We start from the raw sequence: 23,720 nt of genomic DNA on the forward strand, positions 1-23,720 counted from the left end.
CCAACCACCCACCACTGCGGAGCAGAGAAGCAGATACCTAAGGGCCTGTTGGAACAGCCAGAGTTTTGCAGCTTTACAAAAGCCCAACAGGTTCAACAAACCCATGCGGACCTCAAGCAAAACACTGTTCAACAGGGCAGGCCCTATGACAATGGTTTGGATGCCTGGAGATGCCACCTCATTCAGATCTTACTAGTCAGGCAGAAACAAATGATGGTCCTGTAGGTACCCAGGATCTGAGCCATGGAAATGCTTTGTCATGGTCTTTTTCTAGAATTTTTTTTTTCAACTTCCCAATCTAGCCTGGGAGTTTCCTGGGACTGTCCCATTAATCATGCCTGGTCCTCCTTAGGGCCTGAGCTGAGAGAAAAGTCAGCTAGTGCTGCACTTGCTAAGGCATATAGGTTATTAAAAAGGTAAAGGTTTCCCTTGACATTAAGTCCAGTCATGTCCGACTCTAGGGGCCGGTGCTCATCTCCGTTTCAATGCAAATAGTGTTGAAGGGATACAGCACAATTCAGTTCTCAACATTTGGAATACAGTATCAAGGCTGAGCACTCCAGTACTTGGGTGTCATGAGTACTGATGGCGAGCAGGAGGGGGCCTCTATCCAGGGGGGAAAACGCATGCGTAGTACTGAGGAATTAAGCAGCCATTCAAAGAGACACAGATCAGACCCGCCTTAACCTTCGGGGTTTATCTGTCTGGGTTTTTCCCACACTTCTTCAGTTTGTTAGGATTCTGTTTAATGTAGCAGTAACAAACACTGGAGACCTACTCCTCATCTCAGCGTGATTCCTGACTGTTAGGACATCAATCCTAACAAACTGAAGAAGCGTGGGAAAAACCCAGACAGATAAACCCTGAAGGTTAAGGCGGGTCTGATCTGTGTCTCTTTGAATGGCTGCTTAATTCCTCAGTACTACGCATGCGTTTTCCCCCCTGGATAGAGGCCCCCTCCTGCTCGCCATCAGTACTCATGACATTGGGCCACACCAAATGGACTCTTGGGTCAAAACTTGTTGTTAAGTTCTGCAGTGTTGGACCAAGCTTAAGTCCTTTGACAATGGGTGAATGGGTGCCAGACCAGCACTAAAAGAAGCTGTGCTCAGTGTTTCATGCTTTTAAGAATGGAGGTAGGGATATGACTGCTTGCTCTTCTATACCAGCCAGCCTCTTTCTCCATACGTTGCCTATCTCTGTATGTTGTTATGCCAGCCTGCTTCCATGGGCCCCTTAATTGCCTTTCATAGAGTACTGCCAGCAAATCATAATTCCTGGAGCAAGAAACTCCTGCCCAGAACTGGCTAAGATTTGCCATAAGGCTAAGATCTACCTAGCATGACACAGCATCAAGGCCAGTGATGAAGGAGATGTTCCCGGGGAAGGCAAGCTTAACAATCAGGTATCACAACCTGGTGGGTTCTGACACCCCTCTAAACGCAACGATCATATGCAGCAAAGATGCACCACCCCGGATTGGCAACTTCCCCAGAAACAAATGGGGAACTAAGAGCCTATTTTCTTAACAGTTTTTGAAAATTGGAGTGTGATACTTTTTTCATTGGTTCAGCACCATCTTTCTTTAGGCTCCTTCCTGGACAATTTGGACCCTGTTGTTACTAACCTTTCCTTAACCCTGTCATCTTTGCCTTAAAAAGGGTACAGGGGGGATATTTCTAAAAATTGTTGCAATGAAAGACTTGGAGGTATCTGGCTGTAACTTGACAGGGTTAATGTCTTCTAAAACTTCTACCATCCCCATTGTTTTCAGCCCATTCTCTAAAAAAAAAAAAAAATGAAACAGTTGCAGGGGTTTGATGCTTCCTGGTGACAGCTTAAGGAATATCTTTTTCTCGAACTGAATCTCAAAATAGCTTGGACTGAATCAGTTTTCCCTCAAATTATGAATTGCATATTTGAATCAAATCATATACTCCTCAAAACCTGAAGCACCAACCTGAAATAATCTGCACAGGCCTTTGAAAAAGAATATATATTGTGTCTTGTGATGGTTTGTGTGTGAAAGTTTTCAAAATGTGGATTGCTCTGGAAATTGGAGAAACAGAGTTATGACTCAATAGATTTAATTTAATTTAAAGTTCTGCTGTTGGAATGTCTTTTGTTGAAAACTGTTTTTAATTGTTAGAGATGTTGCTGTGCCTCAGTACCATTTTCAGCCTTTTAGCCACCTTGAGAAGAGTATGGTTTTGGAAGACATGAAATAAATAAAATGATACATTGGTTAAACAAACAATATACAGTAAATAACTGATGCGTGAAACTGACATAGGCTGGAAATAGACTGATTTGTCCATTAATTGCTACTTGTGAGTAGAGACCTAGTTCCAAATAAACATGTTTACAATTCCACTGATAATCAATTTTAATCTAAAATTGATTAACCTCACCTTGTGAAAAGTTGCTATTCTTATAAAAATTACCTGAAATTCCCTCCCTGCAGTCCTCCCAGATGGTTAACCTGAGCAAGATTCCCCAAATTAATTTCCAATGATCCTGAGTAATTAGTACAATTTGACTGGAAAACTTCTCTTAGGACACCCCACTTCAAGGAATGGGGCAGCAGCGTCTGCAGGGTGAGGTCAAAGAAAGCAAGGTGGCAGGAACAGTGCTGTGATGCAAGCCTTTCCTCTTTTGTACACACACACACACACAAACACACTAAACAAAACAGCTGTCTGGGCTGTATAGAGCCTTCACAGGCAGTAAAGAGGAGAAGCTGAAAGATGATTACAGCGGAAATTCAAATCACTGGAAGAATTTCAAACTGGAAGTTTTGCTGTTTTAATTTTGGACAATCAAGCTAGAATAAAGTCCTCTTGGGAGCACATTGGGGATCCTAGCACAAAAGGAAAGGCTGTCAGGCTATTGAGGAAAACGGCATCAAACGGCATGAGGAGGTGCTCTTAACATTGGAAAAAGGTGAAAATGACACAAATAGAAACAGGCAAGTTTGTCTGTCTATAGTATCAGCATTTTCTTCCTTGCACAATAAGGTCTTTTGCAGTTGGACCTATCTCTAGGAGATAGACTACACTATGCTATCGGGTCAATGTGGGTTTCCAACAAAGGGAAGGAATAGATTCTTAAAATAATGAAGTCAATTGAACAAGTTCCATTCTGTTCTTCAGGAATGAATTTGCACGTCTATCTCACAATCACAAATGATCTGATATTTGTTCTTGGTAACGTGAAGCCACCTTGGACTCAATTAGGATTAAAATCCATTCAGTCCATAAATCCTATATTTCTTTGATTCATTGTAAGACAACTTTCTGCTCATGTCAGTTGGTTCACAAAACCTCCAGTCAAGCTAAAATTGGTGGCTTGAGAAAGCTCTGCAGATCTTATACTGTCTCAGGTTTATTTTGAACTTCTCCATGACAGTATGCAAAAGAAGTTAAATATCCATGTTTCTGATAGTGAACATACTCCTCACCAGTTTACTTCAATTCACGAAAGAGCTTATGCCCCCAAGTAACCCCTTGTTTAAACTCGTAGTTAGAGCTGGTCTCTTATTCTGCTTAATTAGACAAATATATAATCCTTTGAAACAAAATCAAAGTTTTGGTTCACTTAATCATATTGTTTGCTTTTGAGATGGAAACCCTTGCATAGTGCTTACCCTTGCTATAATCCCAATCCAAGTGGGAGCCCAATGCCTGCAATTTGCTTAAGAAAAAAGCTTCTTAGGTCCTGAAATTCCTGAAGAACCCTAAATCTAGCCAGTATTATTCAGCATTTCAGGTCTGTCATTGGTATGGAAAGTGTTTGGAGCATCTAGGGATTGAACTATAGACATTCTGCGGATTTTTCCGCATTTTGATCTAATACCGCAACAGATTTTTTTGCCTTGTCCCCCTACCATTGCTGTCATCTCATCCTTAGCCCATCATCTCATCCCCAACTTAGTCATCCCTAGCTATTCTAGTGTTAAAGAAAATGTTCCCCCTTATTCTGATACCAGGGCAGCAACAAGGTGTATAAAATCTGTTAGGCAGTGACTGAGAAGAAAGGCAGGATAAGGAACAGCAAATTTCATGCTTGTCATGTTTTTTCAACAGTTCAAGGATAGGTTGATAGCACTACTTTGCAATAGGGAAAGAACCTGAGATTAAAAATATCAAAATTCTAGTGGATGTGCTAAACTGTACTTGGGGGTGCTTGCACCTTTGAATCCAATTAGTCCACAAAATTGAGCCTTGCATCTGATTAAGACCACCATCCTACATGCATACAGTCCCTCTTCTGGGGGGAGATGGGTGGTGGCAAAAAAATGATAAATAGATAAATAAATAAACAATAAATAAATAAATAAATAAATACACACTTTGATGTTCTCTGCTTGGCATTACTGGACAGCAAGCACAGGGCTAGGGGGTACAGATGCAGCAATGGCATTTTGTTGGCACCATCCCACTGTGCAGCTTGTCCCTAAGAGTACAAGTGACCTGAAAACCCATTGGGATCACTAGCCAGCTCCAATGGAGAGCAAACCTAGCTTTCTTTTCCTCTGCACATCTGCATATATCTGCATCTGAAATTCTATGCACAGTTCTGTTTTCCACATTTGAAAAAGAAGGTGATAATGCTGGAGAAAGTGCAGAAAAGGGGAACCAAAATTATCAGGAGGTTTGAATCCTTTTTCTATGAGAAAAACCTAAAACGTTGGGACTCCTTGGCTTAGAAAAATGGTGGCTGAGGAGGGGAGATGACTGAGATACAAAGGACAATATGTAGTATGGAGAAAGTGGACAGAGATAACTTTTCCTCCCTCTCTCCCAAACTATAGAACCAGGCCATTCAATGAAGCTTCTAAATGCATTGCATAACAAACACTTCTTCATCCAGCACTTGTGAAATTCATTGCCAGAGGACATGAGGAAGGCCACTAAAACTTGGTTGGCTTTAAAAGTTGACTGGAGCCAGGTGACAGATCTATCATGGTTATCAGTCTTGGAGACTAAGTGTGGCCTCCCTGTTGGGAACATCATGCTTCCAGATATCAGTGGCAGAGGAAGAAGGGCAAGATAGGGGTCTATTCCACCTCTTTCTTATTTATTTATTTTATTTATTTATTTATTCGATTTCTATAGCCGCCCATCTCAGCAAGTGACTCTGAGTGGCTTCTTGCAAGCACTCAAGAGGCATCTGGTTGTCCAGTTGGAAGAACCAAATGCTGGACAAAAAAGAGTTTAGTCTCATCCAACAGGGCTATTCCTATCTTCTAATCCTAATCATCAGAGGCTTGTTCCTATCCTCTGCCCAAAATGATATCTTTCCTTGACCACACTGTTGTCTCCACTCTACTTCAGACTAAATTGTTTTTTCTCTGCCGATCGGAAGGTCGGCGGTTCGAAACCGCGCGGCGGGGTGAGCTCCCGTTGCTAGTCCCAGCTCCTGCACACCTAGCAGTTCGAAAACACGCAAATGTGAGTAGATCAATAGGTACCGCTTCGGCGGGAAGGTAATGGCGTTCCGAGTCGTCATGCTGGCCACATGACCCAGAAGTGTCCTACGGACAACGCCGGCTCCAAGGCTTAGAAACGGAGATGAGCACCGCCCCCTAGAGTCGGACACGACTGGACTTTACGTCAAGGGAAACCTTTACCTTTACCTTACCAGAACCAAGAGTGACAAAGTCTCATGAGCAACAGAGCTGGCCAGAGTAAACAATGAAGAGAACTGTGTGCTGCCTTTATCTTCTGGGGCTAACTCCATGCATTCGATATATTTGTGTGCAAGTTCCATTTCCGACCCAAGATATGGGGGGCTACATAGGACACCAGGAAGGAAATGACAGGATGTTTGCTATGTACCAACAGATCATATAAGGACTCGTTGAAATATATATTAAGATGACAAGACTCCAACTGTGATAAACCCTCAGACTGCTAATAGATGGCCTGTTGTTTGCTGCCCCCAAAGACCATCAGCAGTGTTTCACATTCAGGAGGGATAACATAGGCCAGCAGTGTGTCACCTTAAATCAAAATGTTGCTTGGCAATATGCATGGGCATAATTGAAGATTATGTATCTGGCATCTGCATGGTATTATAATAATATATTTAGCCAGGAGAAATACAGCACACCGAGAAAAATAGTGATAAATGACATCCAAATTAGGAAGGGAATGGGCCGGACTTGCTCCTTTGAATTAAAGCCCTCAGGGTTAGCATGGAATATGCAAGCTATAGTATTTTATTGCCTTGTTCTGTCCCTGTCTTTCTATTTAAATTGGATTTAGCCTGGTTCTGCTCAACAGCAGCCCTGTATCTCGTTAAAATAGAATCTAGTGCAGCCATAGGCATCTGAAAAGTTTGGAACTGTTAGCATCAGGATACAAGGGGCTAGCCTGTGGGATCTGAAGAATGAAGCAAATCCACTTTTGCTTTTGGCATTTCTTTGAGTGCTATGGAGGTCGACCACCGGATTATGCCTTACATCTGCTGCAGGACACTCTCTCTCAGTATACAGTACACAGTCAATCCAGAGTTGAGATAGTGCAAGCAACGAAAAAACAAAAGCAAAAATAACCTGCTCTGCAGTCTCAGGAAGACAGCTTTTCTTTTCTTTTCTTTTCTTTTCTTTTTTTCTTTTCTTTCTTCTTCCTTTCAGCATCAGGTAGAACATGCACTCCAGTAGGCTTCCTTTGCGCCTTGTTTGTTCACTGGAGATCATAACTGCCTGCTATACCTTCTGCCTCCTAGCTCTCAATTCATTCATTCATTTTTTTAAAAAAATCGGTCATAGACTAGCACAGAACTAATAACTAATAACAATCACTCTAAAATAGAAATATTTTTTTAAAAAATCATAAAATTATTAATGTAAAATTACAAAGTACAGGAATTAAAACCCAAGAGAAACCTATAAAATTACAATCAATTTTACAATAAATAATATAAATGCTCTAGCTAACTAAGATAGATAACTAAAAGGGCATAAGTAATACTAGAGTTTGTAGAACACTACAAGAATGTAAAGAATGTAACTTATACTAAATCTAATACTTAATATAATTCATTCATTCATTCATTCATTTATTCAGTAACAATTTGCTCCTGAAAACATTTGCAATCTGCTGGTGGTAAAGACAAAGCAAAGGAACATCAAATGAGGCATCCAGTGCATGGGGATGATTTTGTATCTGAATAAGTTATGGAGTGGTGGAGTTTGAGATTGAAGTTCTAGACAGGCTACAGTAGTCCAATGTAAGAGTTCTAGGTCCTCCTGAGACCAAAAAAAATTACATGCAATCAACCTCTATGTTTCTCCCCTTTGAATGAGAAGCTATAAGATGAACTTCACTCCTTATACCAATAGTTTATTGCTTTCTGAACTATCAAGTTCTGCTTGCAATGAGACAGGATTGATCAGGACCAAGAAGTAGGCCTTTACTGCAGCATAACTAAAGGAATAGGACAGAACTGGCTCCTGGTTTTCATAGTTTATGAACTGATGAGAGTTATCTACTACCTATTTCTTATGTTCCTTATGGATAAGACTCTAATTCCTTGACCTCATTTTCAAGGTAATCTCATAAGCCCTCATATCAAATCTTGGCTTTGGCTCATTTCTAGTAAATAGTTAACAAATATCAGTCAGGAATCTGTAAGCATGCAAGACCAGAAAGCAATGTCAAATAGGACCCTGCAAATATTTAATTTGGAGATTAATCTCCAATGCAATTTGATTGAACCTTTGAACTGAATCAGCTTATTGAATAAGGAAATCCATTTGTATTATTAAAAAGAATTGGAAGTTTCCAAATAGATTTAGACAATTATGAGCATGTGTAGGAATGGGTTTTTCTGAATCAGTTTGGAAATCCCAATCTAGTTGACTTGATTCAGCAATTCAATATGAATGACCAAATCGGACTGATTTTCTGAATGGATTTAGATTGTTAAATTAATTTTCTGAATCAAATCAACATTTCAAATCAGATTTCCCTATTCAGTAGGGAAATAGGTCCCAAAATGGGACCAATAAGATCAGGGAGGTCTAAATTAGTTGAGGAATTATGTCTAGGACTGAAAGCTAACTTCAAGATACCTAGTATTATCTCTAAGACAAGCAGAACCTGAATAAAATTACTCAACTTCAACAAACTCTGAATGGAATTAAAATTGCAGTTTTAAATTTAAAGAATTTCTGAATTCTTTGGATGGCTGTAAAGAAAAATAAGTGTATCTTCAATCCCAAAGGTTGTTTTTTTTTCCAATTATACCTTTACCTGTGACTCAGGTAGAAATCTGCAGGCTAGTTTAGCAGGAAGGTGGGAATGAGCACAGGGATAAGAATGGATTAATTGTTTTTATTTTAATGCAATGAATAATCTCATCCTTGTATTCCAAAAGCATCTCGCATGCAAAGAATAAATACCAGGTGTTATAGTACCTTTGTTCCTGTGAGATCATGGTAGGATCTCACAACAATTAATTATATATCATGCCATAATGGTTATAGCTGTTGTTATTACTATTACAAAGAAGGAGACTGGTCGATGATTGCTACTCAGAATATAAATGTCTGGAGACATTTCCTTTTTCAGTTAATCTATTTTGCTCCCATCTTTCTGTTTTATCATCTTTTTCTTTTTGTAGCATGCATGGGTATATATCTGCTTGCCTGTTATGTGTACATGAAGCAACACTTTGCAATGTGTTAAAGTGATTTGTAACTTCAAATATTTTTACAGTCCTTAAGAGATGTAGCTCTTTTCTTGGGCATAGAAAATCTGCACAATATATTCTGCATTCAAGAAATTGGTACTGGGTAATATTTTCTATTATTATCTGTACCTTTTGCTTATGGTCTTCTACCATTATGATACATGAAATAGTGATCAGATTGTAATGTATGTATTACACACATTTCTTAAATGGAAGGTGCCCTAATCAGCCTTGCATCTTTTCCTTTATGATCCTGCAGCAGGAAGTTGCAGAAGTTAAGACAGACTAACGGCTTGATTAAAGGGGCACAGGATGGCATCTCTGGTTCAGATGATTTGGGAAAACTCCCCAGAAAAGTCTCAAAACATTATTGTTTATAAGCGTTGTCTTGGCTCATAATTGAAAATCTGATACCTACAATGTACTTGTTAAAATTGACAGCTATGCTAATTTTCAATAGCTTTGATAAAAATGGCTACAGGTACAGCCAGTTTAAAAATGCAGAATATTGGTGCCCACCTCCCTTAACCTTTTCTCTTTGTGCCAATGAAATTTTTCCTATTTTGTTGAAATGAACTCCTATACTTCATTACAGCTTGTCAAAAAAGACCATCCTTCATTAGCTCAGTAAAGTTCTGAACAACAACAGTTCAAAAGTTACAACGCATTTACTTCCCATAAAAGCCTATGGCAGTAACTGCAAGTTAAGATATTCCACTGTGCAGGAAAAGTTTCATTTTGAAGCTCAAAGGCTGCCAGTGTGCGGTTTTTGCAAAGATCCACACGCAATAACTTTTCCTTTAATGATATGACATGGTCAAACTACACAATGGGCCATCAATTAAGTACCTAATCCCAAGAAATCTGTTTGATGCCTGTGGGTATCCAGAGCACATGACTTTTTGGCCCTGAGAAACTCTTCAGGAAGAACCTAAGGAGGACTTTTGTGTGTGTGAGCCAGGTATGAAAGACAGTGGAAAAATCGAGACAAGAAATGAATTAAGGACTAAGGCTTTAAAAACCATTAACTAGGAAGGCTGTGAAGGAGAAAATTACCAGGAAAATCTTCTAACAGCATTTATCCAGTTGCAACCATTTATCCAATTGGAAAGGCTAGAGTTCCAGGGCAGTGCAGCAGGAGACAGAACTGAGATAAGAGGCCCTAACTCCTTATTAGTACTGGATGCACTAAGGTGTAACTTGTTCTACAAGCTAGAATGCAACTGTCTGTTTGCATTCCACATCTTTGTGTGGGGAGTAGAGAAACAGGCCTGGTTAACAACTTTAGATCTTCTAGCTTTATTATATTTGAGAATGAAGAAGCTTTCTTAATGTTTAAAACCTGATCTTCTCAGTTTTGACTTAAAGTTAAAAATGTTGTCTGCAGGACCATCCAAAGGAGTGGTCAGATAAGTCAAGATGGTGGTGTGATCATGGTTTCAAAGCCCAACCACTTTTTTACTTGCAAAACAATATAACAATGACACATGTAAAAAAGGAGTGGGTCTTTAATCACACAATTGCAGCCACTATCTTGACTTCTTTTATTGCCTTGGTGGACACCCCTGGTTGCCTATATTTATTCTTTCTGCTTAATTAATAAACTTACCTGCCTTCACTGTTGGTTGGAGGTGCAGACCTTAAATGAAATGAACTGATCATTTCTATTATATAGTCCTACTTTTCATTTAGGTTAATGAACACCAAGGACAAGGACACCAAATCAACTATATTGGAATGGGGATGGCATTGCCAACCAAGACATCTTTTTGTTTTTTTCCTTTCAAAAAGTTAAGGTGCTGTGTGCTAAAATTCCACATAGGAAGGAAATTGCACATTAAGACTAAGGCCTTAATATTTGCACCCAATGAATAATCAGGATATTTTGTCCAGTCACAACGTGTGCCTGCTTACCATTTGCTGACACAAGCCCATGGTCTTCCCAAATCCAAATGGGGAAGACCAGCAAGGGTCAGAAAAGATATTTCAGGTTATTCTGACCCTGCTTTTGAAATACCTGAGTTGTTGGGTTTTTTTGCAGGAATTGCACACTATCATCACTAATCATGCAAAATGCATCTTATTTCCAATTTCCTAGCTTTGATGGACTTGAGCTAAGATTTTGGTAAATTTCCTGAGGACTGAGGCATGATGTGTATTGATGATTAGAGTCCCTGTAAACATACTCAAAGACAAACCTTTATAGCGCTGTTTCTCAACCAGGATTCTGTGGAACTCTAGGGTTCTACGAGAGATCACTAGAGGTTCCCTGGGAGATCACAATTTGTTTAAAAAATTATTTCAAATTCAGGGAACTTCACATTAAAGAGGTATGTTTCATTATTTTTAGTTTAAGAACACTGTTAATGCATCTATACAGGCCTACCCATGAAACAAATATAATAATGTTGTAACTTCTGGCCTATATTTGAGCCTGGATATGCAGGGGTTCCCCAAGGCCTGAAAAATATTTCAAGGGTTCCTCCAGGGTCAAATGGTCGAGAAAGGCTGCTTTAGATACTTGGAGATATAGGACTCTCGAATGTGAAATGACCAAATCAAGAAAGAATTTAGCATCCAGGTCATTAAAATTCAAGACAAAAGCACTATTATCATTTTTAAAGTTTTCCTTTCTGTTAAAGAATATTTGGCAAATTGTCTACATTTCTTATGTAGTGATTCCCATGTCAATGGTATCTGTTGTCCAGATCTACCTTAGGGTGAAGTCTGTTTAGAAAGGTTTAACTGCTACGGGTGAGTAAAATAGGTTGAATTTGATGCTTTACACCAATTTGGTTTGGAACGTTGGATCACTATTTTTTAGTTTACTCTCCCCCCAGTTCTGGAGACCTATTGGGAGAATGGGTGAGTTTGGGATCTGGTATATCTAAAGAATTCCCCAAATTTCCCTTTTTGACCTTGATGTCACCAAAGATAGATGGAGGGCTGTTGCTACTGCAAGAAAGCTAATGAAGCCAGACATTTCTCTCCATCTGTAGAAGGGAAATCTACAAAATCCTGTGCCACCCTGAAGACACTTTCTTGTAGACTCCAGGTTGACATTCCAAGTAATGTTAAACATATTTTTATTTTCCCTTATTTATAATTTTCCCACCGTACAAGTTTTGGTGCTGCTAAAATATAGTTAAAGATTATGATCATACCCTGCTAGGAGATAATGTTTGCATGGAAGATTGCCAAACCTTCTAATTTCAATTTTAACATTTCAGTCTCAGATATTAAATAACAGCTGTGAAAATTGGAAAGTGGGTTTCTTAAGTTAAATTAATTTAAGTTCTGTTGAAAATATTTACAGTCCTGCCAAGATCAGCTACAGCAAGGAAATCCTGAGCTGTAGTCTTCTCCCTCTAAATTTCTGTTTTGCATTTGTCTTCTTATAAGAGCAAAAATGAATAATGTTAGCCAGAGGAAATGGGAACTTCTTTTTATTATTGAATTGCTTTTGGAAACAAATGTCATCTTTGGCTGTCTGGTGGAGAAAAAAAGACAACCGCTAATGGCAATACAACCTTTTGCAGAGAAGTTTTGCTATTTAAATAATATTTATGCTATTATGGAAATGCCATCAGTCTCTAGTCTATGTACAATGGTATGGTTCAAAAATCAGTAGGCATCATTACTTCAGCTACAGACACTTCTAAATATTTGTCCTAGCTAATGGTCTAAAAGACCAATAAAACAACCCTACAGGGGCAGTTAAGCAGGTCCAGCCATATTAATAGCCAAGATGCATAGGGAGACTTGTGTTTATTTTTATTAAAAGGAATAATAATCAGGACAACCTAACTGCAGAAATCCACATGACCTCTAAATGGCAGAAAAGAGTCATGTATTTCTATTGTGCCATCTAATGCTCATCTGGATTCTTTTCAGCTCATATATGGTCCTAGTGATAATATTCATTTTAATCATGAGTACTGATGCCCACTTTTACTGGCAGGATGGCTATATAGGTGGAAGTTGAGGCTCATGTCAAATCAAGCTTGATGGGGTAATGGTGTTAGCTTAATCATTTTTCTATTGCTTTCTCATCTAGGGTGTTCAATCTTTCTCATCCTGGGGGTTCTTCTTTTAAAAATGGGCATGTGTCTAAAACTTACTCCTCAAGCTCCCCAGACTAACTCAACTTGGACAATTTTTTATTTCTGGCAACAGGAATCAGTCCTCTGCCTACTACTGTTTAAACCATTGAGAGAGATCTTCTGTTGGTTCAGGGTGTGGATTCATATACGCTGATGATACTCAGCGTTACACCTCTACCCCAGGCTGTACTGGTGGGACTGGTGAGGTCCCGTCCTGGTGTCTAGACGAAATGAGGGTTTGGGCATGAGAGAACAGGCTTTAGATGATTTCTATCAAGATGGAGTTACTGTTTGTCCATCCAGGTGTTCAGATGTTCTTATTGTGTCTTTTATCTTATACCTACAAAAAGCTATCACATCCCATTATTTAGGCCTTAGCTGCTGGATTTCCTGGGTAATGCCAAGGCTGCCAATGTGTTAATTTGCCCTTTAGTTGATGCTTCCCAAGCTCCATGCCCAACTAGTTTTATTTTTATTTTTCTAGAGATTTTTTATTAAATAGGATGCTTTGCAAAACAAAGCAATTACTGAAGCCAATATCTTTATTTTCCAGAATGCCTTGAGGTCCCACAAAGAGTTTTTATCCTTTTTATCTTAAAAAATAAAAATGGTGGATGGGCAGCTGCAGCCTAGACTGGCACTGCAGAAGTTTGGCAAGGAGTTAGTGGTGTGGACCCCTTTTTTCCTTTTCACTGTGCAGAAAGGATTATTTAGCTGGCTGAGGCAATCTATAGTTGTCTATTGCAAAATTGCTGTAGGCATGCACTTAGAAGAAGTGACCTAGCAGAGTTTTGCAGATTATATAGTTAATGCTTGCTTCTTATCTGTATGAAGACAACACCAACTCCCTATCTAACACCTGCCTAGGAACAATGTTCTCATTGAAGGGGGCACTTCCCAAGACATGGCATCACCTCATTCCTAAATGCTGTCTGCTAGAGACTCTGCCTTCAATAAAAATATTCTTGGCAGAGATTCCCCTGTCTAAACTTATGATCCAGTCCCTGATAAAAGGTGCTACCAAACCATCTCCAGGTGTTATTGTTTACACCTCCTGTCTCTTTAGAAAAGTATAAAAAGGGACCAGACAGTTTGAACCACAGTGTAGAACCAATTCCTGGTTTGCATAACTGGCAAGCTGAAGGTGCATTTCTTTGAATGCTGACCTAAAACACTTGAAGTCTATACCCAACAATGTCAATGTCTGCACAAGGAGACAAAACCATGTTTGTAAACAAGATGTGCGCCATCTTGACATCATGGGCCACTTTAAACTTGGCAAGTTTCAGCTTTTCTTTTTCTTAAAAAAAAAGTTTTGTTTTCAATAGTTTCCGTGTATGTACATCTAAACATATACTGTATGACAGCAAAACAACAACAACAATGTATTCAGAAACATGTATATTATATAGATACCACTGTCAAGGAACTGTGATGGCTACAGTTCTTGATAGCAAATCTGAGTTTGCCCAAATGTAATCTGTAAAATAGCCTTATTAGTCACAGTGTCATGAGTACTGATGGTGAGCTGGAAGGGGCCTCTATCCAGGGGGGAAAATGCATGCGTAGTAGTGAGGAATTAAGCAGCCATTCAAAGAGACACAGATCAGACCCGCCTTAACTTTTGGGGTTTACCTGTCTGGGTTTTCCCACCCTTCTTCAGTTTGTTAGGATTCTGTTTATGTAGCAGTAATAAACACTAGAGACCTACTCCTCGTCTCAGCGTGATTCCTGACTGTTAGGACATCAATCCTAACAAACTCCTACTCCCATTGAAAGAGGGAGGAACAAAGAAAAATAAAGGAGAGACATTTGGAAAATGTCTTCGGAAAACCAGGAAATTCGGCAAGCCATCCAACAACTGGCAGCAGCCCTGCAACAACACCACCAACAAGTAGATCTCCAGATCAACACATTACAAGCAGCCATGCTACAGCAGTTACAACAACCAGCTCCGATTAACCCACAACTGGTGACAGCAGCAGCAGCAGCAGCAGCAGCTCCGCCAGCAGCCTTGAGATCCCAGGGCAGTCTACCAGAGAAGTTTGGAGGAGAAGTAGGACAGTTGAGAACCTTTCTCACACAGTGCACAATGTTTTTCGACAGCAGACCGGCAGAGTTTCCCACAGACAGAACCAGAGTCACCTTCATTCTAAGTCTGCTAAAGGGACCAGCAGCCAAATGGGCTATTCCCATGGTGGAGAACAACGACCCAATTCTCAACGACTACCAGAATTTTCTGGCAGGGTTCTGAGCACACTTTGACGACTCGATCAGAGAGGTCACTGCCAGCCAGGAAATTCAGAAGCTCAAGCAAGGCAACAAGAGAGTGGGAATCTACATTGCTGATTTCAAGCTGTTAGCAGGAGATCTGGACTGGAATGAGAGTGCCTTGAAAGACCAATTCAAACAGGGGCTGGATGAAGAAATTAAGAATGAATTAGTGCGCCAGAGAACACCAGCTACCCTAGAAGCCTTATATCAGTTGTCTGTGGTCATAGATGCCAGGCTAGAAGATCTCAGACAGATGCAGCTGGGGAGAGGCAGGGGCCTCAGGATGCTTCCAGGATTTCCAGCTCTCTCCACAGCACTTCCTTACTCAGGACCAGAGGAGCTGATGCAGATTGGGGTGAGTAGGAGGCTTACTTCTGAGGCTGAGAGACAGAGGAGGAGAGAGAGAGCCCTCTGTTTCTACTGCAGAGTCCAGGGGCTTGCCCAGCGAGAGAGCTTGCCCAGCGAGAAGCCAAGCAAATTCCGTAAGAGCCCCAGGGCAAGCAGCAGAACCAAGATCCACCTCCGCCTCTACTTCCAACCAGGGAAACTCCGTCAGTCTCCCTCCACAGAGCTCAGCAGGGAGACCATCAATCAATTAAGAAGGGCTCATTCCGAGGATTCCAGGCAATCCTTTTACTACTTACCAGTAATAATGCGCGTAAACCCAGAGCACCAGGTCAAGCTAGAGGCCCTCGTGGATTCTGGAGCTTCCACCAATTTTATTGATGTACAGACCATACAAGACTTCAACATCCCGACCATAGAAATGCCACATCCCATAGAACTGGAGACCATTGATGGCCAGCCCCTCAAGGCAGGGCCGATTAGAAGTTTCACAGAACCTGTGCAACTAACAATGGGAGACCACATTGAGTGAATCCAACTTTATGTTATGGCATCACTTAATGTGCCTATAGCCCTGGGCACACCTTGGCTGAAGATCCACAACCCATTGTTGAACTGGACTACGGGAGCAATCTACTTCCCAGCTAAGGAATGCCAGCACCACAAGATTCAAGCTGCTCTCCTCTCTCCAGCAACCAACGCGGTCACGGAAGCAGGGGGGGTCCAGTTGCCAGCCAAGTATGCAGATTTCGCAGACGTTTTCAGCAAACAAGAGGCCACAGCACTAGCCCCCCACAGGGACTGTGATTGCACCATTGAGTTGATACCAGGAGCCATGATTCCAGCAAGGAAACAATATCCCATGTCCCCCAAAGAACTAGCCACCTTAAAGGATTACTTGGATTCTAATCTCCAAAAGGGGTTCATCCGACCATCTACTTCCCCAGTGTCTGCTCCTACCTTCTTTGTACCAAAGAAGCCTGACCCATTGGCACCGGCAAACCAGGAGGCACCCATGAGAGTGGTCCACGATTTCAGTTTTTTAAATAAACTCACAATAAAAGAAAATTACCCCATGCCGTTAATATCTGATCTGCTGGATCGCTTACAGAAAGCACGCATTTTTACTAGGTTGGACCTCAGGAATGCATACAATCTGATCCAGATGAAAGAGGGGCATGAATATCTGACTGCCTTCGATACCAGGTTTAGTAAATTTGAGTACCTTGTTTTGCCCTTTGGCTTGTCTAATGCAGGAGCCATATTTTCCGGATTTATGAATCAAATTTTCTCTGATTTACTAGATAAGTATCTGGTCATTTATCTAGATGACTAATTAATTTTCTCTGAGGATGCTACAACTCATGTAACCCATGTACGTAATGTCTTACAAAGACTGAGAGAGAACAAGCTGTTCGTCAAGCTAGAGAAGTGTGCCTTTGATTTAACTGAATTACATTTCCTGGGCTATAAGCTATCAACAGAAGGCATATCCATGGATCCTTCTAAGGTCCAGGCAATTCTCTCTTGGCAACCCCCCTGAAATGTGAAAGATGTACAAAGATTTCTAGGGTTCTGCAATTTTTACAGGCGGTTCATAAAAAACTTTAGTGACAGGGCTAGACCCCTCACACAGCTTTTGAAGAAAGGATCAAAATTCATTTGGGGGGAGAGGGAGCAAGCAGCATTCTGAGAATTCAAGCAACTCTTTGCATCCCAGCCGCTGTTAAAACACCCTGATCCCACGAAGCAATTCATAAGGCATTCAGATGCTTCTGATATTGCCATTGGGGCGGTGTTTCTGCAATATACAAACAAATCTGAGAATACATTGCTTCCTTGTGCATTTTTCTCCTGCACGCTCTCACCAGCAGAGAGAAACTATGATGTTTTTAACAAGGAGTTGCTAGCAATTAAAGCAGCATTCCAAGAGTGGAGGCACTGGCTAGAAGGTGCAGCCTTTCCTGTGAAAGTTTGCACTGATCACAAGAATTTACAGCTTCTACAAAACACCAGATCCCTCACCCCACGCCAAATCAGATGGAGCCAGTTTTTCTCCCATTTCAATTGTGTTATTTCTTATGTTCCCAGGGTGCAAAACTGTTTGGCAGATGCCGTATCTCGATCCATTCAGGCAACCCCTGCCACTCACCAGGAGGTACAGGCTACTATATTGCAACCTCACAACTTTGATCAGTCAATGAGGGGGAACCAGACAGAGATTTTAGCAGCAGGCAGACAAGCAGAGGACCTATTTACAAGAGTCAGAGCTCAGCAGCAACAGGACCCGTATGCCAGGGCCAGGATGGATGACCTCCAGAGGGGCCCGCAAGACACTGCCTCACCATTCAATGTGGAGGCAGGAATCCTCTGGCATAGTGGGCGATTATACATTCCCCCCTCATCGAGGGAAGAAGTACTGAGACTTTGCCATGACCATCAAACGGCAGGGCACGGAGGTGTTTTCAAAACTCTCCATAGAGCTCTGAGAGACTACTGGTGGCCTAAGATGACTGCAGACATAAAGGGCTACATGGCTTCTTGTCATACCTGTAGATGAGCCAAGCCTCTCCCAGGGAAGCCCACAGGACTCTTGCAACCCCTACCCACCCCCAGTGGGCCTTGGGATACAATCTCCATGGATTTCATCACTGATTTACCCCCGGTCCAGGGGCTGACTTCCATACTAGTGGTGGTGGACCTTTTCACAAAAATGGTGCATTTTATTCCATGCAAGGGCCTCCCATCTGCGCAAGCCACCGCGCAGTTGTTCATGGACCATGTTTTTAGGTATAGAGGCATGGTAAATCACTTGGTGAGTGACAAAGGCCCTCAGTTCACTTCCAGTTTCTGGAGGGCACTTTTCCAGTCATTAGGGGTCCAGATCCACCTATCATCATCGCATCATCTGGCTAGTAATGGGCAAGCTGAGAAAATTAACCAACGGTTACAGCAGTATCTCAGGTGTTACACCATTTATCAGCAAGTCAATTGGCCAGCCCTACTCCCCATGGCAGAATTTACATATAATAATTCTGTGCAATCCTCTACCAAGATGTCTCCTTTCCAAGCACTCTACGGGGTTAACCCTCGGGTGTTGCCCACCTCCTCCCAGCAGGGAGCTGTTCCAGCCGCGACTGATTTTCTTAAAGAGCAACAAGCCGCACAGGAGTTGTTAAAGGAGCAGCTGAACAGGGCAAAGAGTGCTTACACGAGAGCTGCAGATGCTCACAGACAAGAGGGGCCAGCGATTGCGGTAGGAGACAAAGTGTGGCTCTCTACCAAGTTTTTGACCTCTACCACACCCTCCAAGAAGTTGGACTCTAAGTTTGTGGGCCCTTTCACTGTGGTACAGCAAATAAATCCAGTGGCTTATCGCTTAAAACTGCCAACATCCATGAAAATCCATCCAGTCTTTCACAGAGCCTTGCTAGCCAAGGACCCTCCCCCAAGTGCCTTATGATTGCAACTGCCCCCCCACCTCCAGTAATTGTGGAGGGGGAGGAGGAATACGAAGTCGAGGAAATTCTGGACTCTAGGAGGAGGGGAAGGGGCATCCAATATTTCATACACTGGAAAGGGTACCCTGAGGAAGAGTGCACGTGGGAGAATGCCAGAGATGTGCATGCACCAACGCTGGTTCATCGATTCCATCAGCTTTTCCCTCACAAACCCAAGCCTCGCACTCTACCAGAGATCCCTCACTTGGCTGAGCAAGCAGAGAAATCCCAAGCAGAGGAGTTCGTAAGTTTGCACTTTCCACCCCCGCCTGAAGCCTTGACACCAGTTACGGGGGGGGGGGGGGGGGACCGCAGCCCTCCACCTTGGGCTTGCATTTCCCAGGGGGGAGTGGGGACGATTCTTCTAATTATATAGCTATTTTCCAGCAGCAGCCACCTGGGCCAGAATTGTTATCAGACCTGGAGAGCAACACTGATTCGTCCTTGGAGGAGTTTTTTCGTTGCCCAGTTCCCATGGGAGCTTAGAAGGAGACATAGACTCTTATCAAGCCTCTGGAAGGGAGGGGGCTGAAATGGAATGTGAATCTGGAGGGGAGGGTGATGTCATGAGTACTGATGGCGAGCAGGAGGGGACCTCTATCCAGGGGGGAAAACGGATGCGTAGTACTGAGGAATTAAGCAGCCATTCAAAGAGACACAGATCAGACCCGCCTTAACTTTTGGGGTTTATCTGTCTGGGTTTTGCCCACCCTTCTTCAGTTTGTCAGGAGTCTGTTTTATGTAGCAATAATAAACACTAGAGACCTACTCCTCGTCTCAGCGCGATTTCTGACTGTTAGGACACACAGAATACAGAATTTATCCCTTGGAAACTTCTTTTGCCCTATTGTGTTTTTTTTTCCTGAAAAAAGGATTGTATTTTCAGAAAATTATGCTGTCTTCTTCAAATGTGTTCATTTTTTTAAATAACCAGGAGTACATTATTTTCTCTTCCCATGGTATCCTTCTAACTCCTTTTCTTTTACCAGTACTACATAATTGCTCACTTCTTTTAGAAGTAAGCAGAATCTTCAACTAAAAACTGAATTGCCTTCGACCCAGAAGTTTACTGGCCTTCTTCTTCCTTAATGAATGCCAAAATAATCACAAAAGAATGCTTCATGAATAATGCATTGTGGCCCAATTAAATGTGACTGCTCCTTTATTTACTACGAGGGGTATCTGATGTCAACAACTATCCAGGACTTGGTGCTATTTTCTTTTGACAGACAAACCGACAACTTGTAAACATATAACATCGTTGGAATTCTAGGAATTAAAAATGACTGCTTAAAGTTCTTCACCTTAATTGTGGTTCATTTCCCCTATTATAATAAGTTATGCTTAACTAAAAAAAAGGGAAATCACGTGATTCTATGTCTTTACAGAAGCAAAGGAAGTTGCAAAGGGGAAGAACTGTAGAATATCAAAAGCAAAGGAATGGTAAGATGTAGAGAATTGCAAGTTTTTCCAAAATGTTGTCATGACTTTGGCTGCGTACATACTTGTGAATCAGTAGCCATGGACTTTGAAAAAAACATAACTGTCCATGATGATGATGGTGATGATGATGATGATGATGATGACAATGATGACAATGATGATTTGAGCCTGGAAGTTAGCCTTCAGAAAGTAACCCCTTGAGAACTTGACTTGCAGTTTGAATTGTGTTGGAAATAGATGAACAAAGAACTGTGATTGAAAAGAACATACCTTAGACAGAAGGACTCTCCATTGAGAGCTGTTAAAGGTATGGTAGATTTGCTTCCAATAGATTCTATTTCTGTATTTGGTATTTAAATATAGAAGCTACTCTGAAGTTCCAGTGGTGTCTTTTGTAATAGAGACTGAAGCCTGTAGCTCTCTTAGAATATATTCAAGAAGGGAGAATTTCACCTTGACTGCTTCTGCACCACTGTGTGCTAGGAGCCACTTTACAGGACTGCAGCTTTTAAAATTGCAAGCAAAGGTTGCTGGGACTGGATTTAATCAAACAGCTGCAACAGTTATATTGATTGCTAACAATGCTTACTCTTACTACCTTGAAGACCCAAAGGATTTTTTTGAGTCTCTTGTTGGCCTGCCCACTAACTTTCTCTTCTAATTGTTCTCTTTCACTTCAGTGTCTCAATTAAATGAGTATAAAGAATTGGTAGCAGAGCAATTAAATTCTCAGCTTGAACACGGAGTTTTCTGAAACATATATTTTCTTCATCTCTCCTGACCTTGCAATGCTTGAGGATGCATCCAGGTTTGTGTTAATGACATGTTAAGTGCAGACATCTCCTTATTAATATCTGTTGTTTCCAAAGCCACCTTCACCGTTGTCTCAACCGTTTCTATCTAGTGAGTGACAAGAGCCATCTTTTTTGCAGTGCCTTTAAGGCTTCAACTATATCAGCTCAAAGTAATTGCTGACAGGGGTCGAGCTCTAATTCAGGAACCATGAGAGTTTCTTTTCCTCCTCTTTTTTTCCCTGCTTCATTTGCCATGTTTGGAAGATTGCCCTAAGTATCTGAGCTGGAGTCTCTTCCCTCTGCTTGTATAATAAACGTGTTTTTCCTTTAGAAGACATCCCTTAAAAATATTCAGTTGTCTGCTCTCTTAATCGGTTTTCTGAGGTAGATCTTGAAATTAGGCCATTATAGATAGTTGAGATCAATGTTATGCAACCATCTCATATGGGTGCCAGGCCATGCACAAAGAACTGTGCAAGAATGGCAACAATGATCTAGCTAGTTCCCACAGCTGCAAACTACCATTACTTGGAACTTTTCTCAGATATTCTCCAGATGTACAGTATAATAGAGAACTACTTGCATTATTGACTGCTCCATGTTCATGCAGATTTCTTAGCAAGAGTATGGGAGTGTTGACATTATGTTCTTTCCAATTTTTTCAACTGGCCACTCCAACCTTCAGTTTTAGGGCTTCCTAGAGATTTCTCATCCAACCTTGCTTAACCTTTTTCAAGGTCAGCCGAAGTAGGCTAGGTATTGCCATCTGAGTTGGGCATCCACGTGATATTTCTTTAGAACAATATTCAAGGGTTTGCCATTTTTTTACTCCACAGTCTAGTCTAAAGCCCCAGGTCTCCTGTCTAAATGCCAACCCAGTCCAACCTTGCTTCCCTTTTTCAAGATCAGCTAAGGTCAGCTCTAAGCAAAACCTGTGCAATACAGTACACTATCTTTCTCTAGGCAGAAGTAGTTTTGTCTGAGACAGAATTAAAAAAGGTGATATTTCATCTGTATTCTGAAGAGATATAGCCAAGAAGGACATAATCATGCAATTTTGTTGAGCTCATAATCAAAAGTCCCTTGTAAAAGTCCCTGTGTAATTTACACTGTATAATTTGCACATTGTGTTTGCCTTTTGCATGGAAATAATATTACCCAGTTGGGCTTGTCACTGCTTTATGATTATATAAAAACTGTGGAGATAATAAGGCTAAATCTTTGCTAATTATTAAAAAAAAAGTGTGTTGGGTTGTAAACATATTTTTCCCCAGCTCAATTTAAAAAAAATATAAGACAATATTTTACACTACCATTTGCCATTGTCTTTCTTCACAATGATTTGTTGACCCCACAAACTAGCCCACAGCCTTGGGTCTCCTATCCACATAACTAATCTGGTCTCACTTTGCTTACCTTCGTATGTCTGTGTGAGACTGTGTATGTGCTATGTATGTGCACAGACTCAGTAATAAACTAAAGTTGCTAGTAATATTGAACTAAACTATTTATACTGATTGATAATAAATTTAATTTAATATTATTGAATAGTGAATTTAATATTTAAAGGGAGTTGGGCTGAGATCCTGCCTCTCATCCCCAACCTGTTGACAAGAAAGATATGAAGAGTTGAATGATTTGCCTAAATGCAGTTGCTAGGGATTTGTAATGTGGGGTCCAGTTTGACTCAGACACTAACACCAGTTAGGACAATCCCTCAGATCTGGACAACCAAACTTATCTGGATTGACTCTCTGAGTTTGGATCATTAAAATGCATGCGCGTGTGTGTGTGTGTGCGCGCGTGCACAAAGCATCTGAATTGATTCAGATGCCTTCAGTTTGATTTAACAGATCATTTCAATTGTGCATAATTGGACCAAATCAATTCAGACCATAAAATATTCATACAGAGGTAACAGTTACAATATTGCATGGAATCAGGCTTTAACTGCAGATCTGCAGATCCCCTGCAGTCCCAGAACTAAATTCATTCAAATGCATTTCCAGCTTCTTTTTTGGTTTTCCCTATCAACAGGGAGAGGGCCAGTCTGGTGTAGTGGTTAAACCATTAGGCTAGAAACCGGGACACCGTGGGTTTTTATTTTAATTTTTTTAGCCAATGTGTTAGACAGTTTTCAAAACTCTTATTCACAAGGGCTCTTTATGGCTTCATTAACTATATGTTAATCTTAAAACACAATATTCTTTTCTTTTTCACTTTCTTCTTTTTTATCCAGAATCACAATCTATGGTACAGGTTGCTCTGATGGGAAATTCCTGGGAGGAAAAAAAAAGTGGCTATTAAAAAGCATACTGATGATGCCAGTGAATTTCCCCTCTACAATCCTAACACTCTCCTAAAATCCTGCCCCAGTTTGGCCACCTGAAAATGGGGTGAAGAACTGGCTGTCAAGATATAGGCAACATCTCAATTCTAAATGACTTCATGTCCATGTCCCTATTGGGGGGGGGGCACAATATGGATATTGTTTTCCATTGCTTTATTCTATGTTGTCTTTTCAACTTTCCAGTTTAGCCTACCACCTCAAAATTTCCTTG

Source organism: Candoia aspera, chromosome 6 (assembly GCF_035149785.1).
Source record: "Candoia aspera isolate rCanAsp1 chromosome 6, rCanAsp1.hap2, whole genome shotgun sequence".
NCBI lineage: Eukaryota > Metazoa > Chordata > Lepidosauria > Squamata > Boidae > Candoia > Candoia aspera.